Source organism: Nothoprocta perdicaria, unplaced genomic scaffold, assembly GCF_003342845.1.
Source record: "Nothoprocta perdicaria isolate Ctin4 unplaced genomic scaffold, notPer1 scaffold_71, whole genome shotgun sequence".
Lineage (NCBI taxonomy): Eukaryota > Metazoa > Chordata > Aves > Tinamiformes > Tinamidae > Nothoprocta > Nothoprocta perdicaria.
In genome coordinates this window covers 2,705,992-2,712,390 of record NW_020455988.1, presented here as the reverse complement: position 1 = coordinate 2,712,390, position 6,399 = coordinate 2,705,992, and positions in this window count along the sequence as shown.

The window sequence follows — 6,399 nt, the reverse complement described above, 5'->3', positions numbered from 1 at the left end:
ATCTGCCCTGTGTTTTGACAAATGATTTTGCTATTCAAGTATTGCATGTTAGCATGTGTTTTTCTGTTTGGTTGTTTTTGTTCACTTTTCCATGGGAGCACCATCATTTGGCTGATCTTCGCAGTTTTTGATATGTTCTAATTAACAGTAAGACGTCCAAGAGCCTGCTTGATCCATTAACATCTGGGTAATTACAGACAGATATGCCTTTTAGGAGGAATGCATATTATTCTAGTTTGCTGTCAGACTGTAATTTGGGAAATACTGCAGATGACTCTAAATCAGCAGTACTGACATTAACCGGTTATTAAGCTATTCATCATCATGGTTATGGGAATGGATCAGGGCAGTATATCTGAGTGGGTGGCTTGTGACACACAGGGTAGTCATGAAACAGTCAGGGGTTGGCAAGTTCTTGAAAATTTTCTAAAATACAAAGGCAACTGAGGATCTGTCCTCCTCACAGCCTTTACTTTTCAAAGTCAAGCATGCTTTTCAGTCTTTCAAGGTAATCACACAGATTTGTCACTTTTACACAAACAAATGTCCATGTTCATTCGTTTTTATAAAGACAGAGCTGCATTTTTTTTTCTTTTCCTCTTTCAATAATGGGGTAAAAAACACTCTGCGGAATATAGACTTAAGGATTTAGCAGTGGGATCTAGAGATTATTCCAGATYGTATGATTTAAAGTCAGCATCAGAAAAGATAATTGTTAGCTCGTCCTGACTCTTTGCTACTCTACCTTAAATTATTTTATGATCTAAGTTTAGTTTCTATACTAGAAAAACAAACATCACTGCAGTTAAGCAAAGAGGCCAGGGTTATGGAAACTAAGTGACATTTTCACCCTTATAGGACTGCTCAGAATATTTGACAGGATCAAATCGTATCAGATAGGCAATTTGAGGGAGGAGATGGGGCATTCATTTCTGCGGTACCTGGTTTCTGAATGGTTAGAACATTTCTGTCCCTGAGGCTGTCAAAATACCATCTTGTTCAAACAGTAAACTTACATAAAAGTGTAAAAAAAAAAACTGAGGAAGAATCATTTTATTCCTCTCGGGGAAGCAGTTTAAAACATTTTCAAGCTTCTTAATAAATTGGCTCCAGATACCTATGACAGGACTAATTTTCAATAAAAGATTTTTTCTGCTCTGGAAACAAGAGCACTGAATCCTTTCTAGTTGCTAAAAGCACTCTCTTACATGTAGTTCAAGATGAATCTTTCATATTAATATTATTATTCATCTTAAATTCATTATCATGTATTTATCTTTTATATTTTTAGCTTTCACAGTCATTATGCTTAAAGTTCTTATAAAGCAGGTAGACTTTGAGGTGGWATGTTCATTTCCTATTTTTCGGTTTGGTTGCTTTCTCTGATGATTAGAAAGGAAAAATAAACTTTATACTGTATTTACTTATGGCTTACAGCTGCCTRTGTGAGAATGAAATGCATATTTTATGTAGAATTATGGCAATAACTTAAAGGGTAAGCAAGGAAGTAACTTACAAATCTTCTAGGGAATAGCCCACTACAGAGAGTTGAAAATGCACTATGCTGCAGCTGACTTGCCATTCAGAGGCCAGAGAATGCACAGACAGAGAAGAGAAAGAAAAAGACAAACCGAAAGTGTTAACAARATAGGCTGAAAAGAGCCTATTCATCTTACTTATGTGCCATCACTATTCCATGTGATTCTTTGGTAACATCTCACAGAATGAAGATAGTCACTTTTTCCCTGTTTCCCTCTCCATCTGTAATATATATATTAGAGACTAACATATATTTGATGTCTGAAGCTGAAGCCATGCATTTCTATCCAAATTTTTCCTCCTTTTTATTCTCTAGAGATCACAGAGAAGGAGTGTGGGCTACTCTTAACGCCAGAGCTGGCTAATCTCTATTGGAGTAGGGATTTGGGCTCAGAAATCCGCATAGCCCTATCGTTACACAGCAGCCTAAGAAGGAATGATGAACCTCTGTTTTGCTGCAGTGTCAGTGGGCATGTGGACACAGGAAGAACTTTGCAGAGCGCAGTCATACCGCAGAGATCAYGTACCCTGCCCTCAGCAGGGGAAGCTGGTAGATATTTTGTGCTATAGTTAGTCACTGCCAACCAGTATACATTGCGTCACAGGAGTTGGTCTTGTGGCATTCTCACCTTTGCCCTCCAAAATGAAGGAAGTATCTTTCAATGACAACTACTACATTGAGGGAATAAAGTACAAAGGAATCAAATATAACCTTGGTTGTCTAGCCAAGAATATATATTCTTCCCTGATACCAAATTTCAATGCAATTTAAAAGGGAATGGTTGCCTGCTGATAACATACTGGCATATACAGCTTCTTTCCTCTGGAATTCATAYGAGAGCTACTCCTAGGTTTTTGATACTGGCTTTCCGAGAAGTAGAGGTTGAAAGACTGATCTGCTGCATCCCAGCATCTGTCACATCTGCCCATTCAGCAGCATGTGCTGCCTTGGCTGCGCTGGCTTTGTCCTCTATAGGTCCTTTAGCGTAGGAGAAGATGCATCTGTTTTCCATCACTGCAGCTTCCTCCCAAAGGATAATCTGGAGATTTTGCAGCCCAGTTTATTGCAACAAACCAGGCAGAACCTGTCACAAAACAGTAATGTATCTGGCCTTCTATGAACATATTAGTAAATTGTAAACRTATTTATTCTAATTTAGTAAAATTGTTGCTAATTTAGTAAAATTAGCAGTTCCTTGGAAGCCAATAAAGGTCCCAGTCTGCACAAGTCTGTACACAATCCTGAGCAGTCAGGATCYTCCTGGGTGTACACTTTGGTTCAAGTACCTATTGTGAGAGGGGAAAAGCAGATGATGCATTTAATGGGTCAAAGTTTGGAACTTTTTGCAATATCATATTTGTCATGGACTTTCTTGCACATCATTTCTGCTACATGATTAATGTTACTTGCAATAGTTTCATGTCATACAACCTCAGTTACTTTAAATGCTATAAGTAAAGGAGATTGGAATCAGAAACAGCATAGCCGCTGAATTAGTCATAGTTTCATCTTGTGTTATTTTTCCAAATATTAGAGTAGCAGGCACTACTGTGGATCAATGCTACCACTGCATGAAAAAAGACAGTATCAGCTTGAAAAAAAAAACACTTAAAATACAAGCAGATTATAAATGCACATTACAGGCAGTACCTAGGAAACCAACACTGAACACATGTATTGTTTCTCGGATTGGGTTTCTATTTCATATCTCCAATCAAATACTTATGGGCAACATTTCCACAAGATAATCCCCAGCATTAATTGTGAGAAAAGGAAATTAAAATGTTAACATTGCAGGTGAAAGAGAGATAACGGTGTGGTACTTTTCATGAACAAACAAAAATATGGTCTACTGATCTATTCTCTCCTGAACGAAGTTGCCATGTTGGAATTTGATCTCAGTCTTAGAAATCTTGTCATCTTTTCTATGTTTGTGTTTTCACTCTTTCCATAAATTAAACTACTACATCCTCCATCAGGATAGCAACAATACAAACACAGTACTCACCACAGAATAGTAAATATTTTCAATAAAACACAGCAGAATCTATTTAAAGTGCCAGTTCGCAGAGTCGGGTGCAAGCATAAGGATATCAGCKTTCTTTTAAAGATAATTGTGCTTCTAGATGTAAAAGCAAACAAACAAAAAATATAAAAATTCTGAATGTTGAACATGCTGCAAAACTGAATGATGGATAACCTTAGATCAACCTCATTTCCTATGCCACTTCTTGGCTGTAATGAATTTACCTGTTTGGGGGAAGTGAAAGAGTGAAGGCTCTTTGCATACAGCAGGAAMAGCTGGCCTCATCGACTACACTGTGAAACTATCCAAATACAGAGGGAGAGATGTAGGTACAGGTTTGTGATTGCTGAACATTGAATCCAGCCCTTTGATGACAGGGCTGTTAGAACAGCTTTGAGTTGACAACAGTCATTTTCCCTGTCATAAAGACTATTCTAGCTGCTAATAATAGAAAATGCCAATGCCAGCGCCAAGAAAGCAAATTTTTCAAAACACTAGACATCCTGTTGCTAGAAAAACTCCTAAGCATGARAGAACGCTGAGCAAATTATTATGCTACTTAGGCCTATGTTGGAGATAGATAGGAGGATTTTAGGTCAGCTAAGTTGTATTCTTTCATCTTTTATCTTTGCTGGTACATAGTAAAATTAAACAAATTAAACATATCATTTATAAAACTTTGTATTTCCTTTGCAAATCTTAATGCATTCATGACAGACTGGTAAGTGTTATCTCATCTCACAACTGAAGTAAATGTGATTTATGAAGGGTAGCACAGGAGGAACACAAGCAGGTTCTCTTTACCTATGCTGTCCATCGGATCAGGACTGACCAGTTTTTGGATGCTGATGACAGCCCTTATTTCTTGTCAGGGTTTCTGAGCTGGACCTATACAGCTATGTTTTAGTGGCATTGCACTTGGCTGAATAAGCCGTACCAAACAGGATCTGCATTTGCATCATCTTTGCTCCCATTCTCATCATAATATATAATAGTAATCTAACTGGGCTAATTCTCTTTTGGGTTGTGTCTTAGGAATTCCACGTAACATTATTTGGACTCTATTTTCTTTATWTTTTTTTTTCCCTGATCTGTAACTTTATCCTTTCATACAACAAAACCAGTCACGACCCTGTCAGCTGATACCTATGAAGACAAGAGGCCCTGAGAATGGCTCCTCTCTGCAACATATGCAGACTGTCTCGCAGTGTGCRGAGTGGAGTGCAGATCAAAGGCATCAAGGCAGGGCCAAGGAGCTTCAGCGAAACGGCAGCTCTACTCTCAGAGGGGCTCAAATGAGTAGAAGCAAGGGAGGAGGGAAAGACAGAGGCTCTCAGTTTTAACATAAACTCGTTTGATTCAGAGCTAGAGATTTTACTTTTTTTTTTTATTTATTTATTTTCAGCCTTATATATCTTCACGCCTTAGTAAATTGACAAACAAGGCTACATCATGACAGATCTGATTTGTAATCTTTGCAGAATAATCAAGCTTTTTGCCCTTTCATTATCTTGTCTCATAGCAGGCATTTGCCTACACAAGAAGAAATCATTTTAGGTCATCAAGCGTAGTCATCACAAGGATAAACTTAGGTGAGGCAGGAAAGTCAAAGATACATAGAGATCATAGGAATATTCTTACTTGCTCGAGAAGGTGATTCATCAGAAAATGTTAATACTGGGTCACAGATAGGAAAGTAATATTCAGGCTGTAAGTACAAACAAGTTGGATTTGTTTTTCTTAAACCTGGATTCCAGTATTTGTTTGTGTGTTTGTTTTTTGTTTTAGCTACTTAGTAACTATTGGTTAAAACTGTCCGGAAYGGATCGTTACATCGTATTAGTGAAACTGATGTAGCATCAGGCTTGTATATCCTAAACAAAACAAGGTATGCAGGACTGCTGAGTAAATTCAGCTAACTATAAGCCCACAGATTCACAACAGAAGCATAATTACTGTTCTAGTCACATACGAGCTCACTGTTCAGAAGAGAATAATTACATTTTCATTGCTTTCCTCAACACTCTTAACTTACCCCCACRTTGCTAAACTCCTTCTGTGGGATGAAATGGGCACACCAGGAAGACCTGGTGGGGTTGCACACACCGAGTAAAGAGAAGAGAAAAGCGGGAGAACGAGGCTGCCAGTATGATCACATATCGGAGGAGACACGTGTCCTCTACAGGAGTCATGTTACTTCAGCTCTCCAAAAGTTGCCTGGGCTCTGCACTATATAATGTTAGCACTTGAGGATTATTCCCTCATAGAAGCAAAGCATCTGGAAGCAAATGGTGTTGGGCTCACAACCAAGGGAGTAACGCAGAGTTTCCAGATCTGACAGGATGCTCTGGCCTGACACCAAATGGCTATATTCTTCACATTTTTTCATGGTCTGGCCAGGAGCAATTTTTCAATGCCAAAACAATTTGCTTAACGTAAAATGTAATATATTTTGAGATCGGTGTGCTCTATGGAAACCACTGCCAAACATGAGGTGGATAGGCACCACTCTGTAATATTAAGTGTCTCACTGCTGACATCACCCCACTTTGGAAGAGTTGCACCATCCTACAAACACACCCTCCACAGGTGTGGAGGAAAAGGAGGACAAGTCTTTGGTTTTTCACTTCAGTAACTGGAAGTTCAGCAACACCAAGTGCAGTTTTAATGGAGCAACATAGCAATAAGCAGTACGGATCGCCTAACCCCTAAGCCACATACATGAAGTTCCTTTCCTCCCCCCGACTCCCTCACGCACCTTGCAGGTCTCGAAGCGGCTCAGCGGCGACCGCGCAGCGTTCACCGCGGACGCGGCCGTTCCTCCCGAACTGCC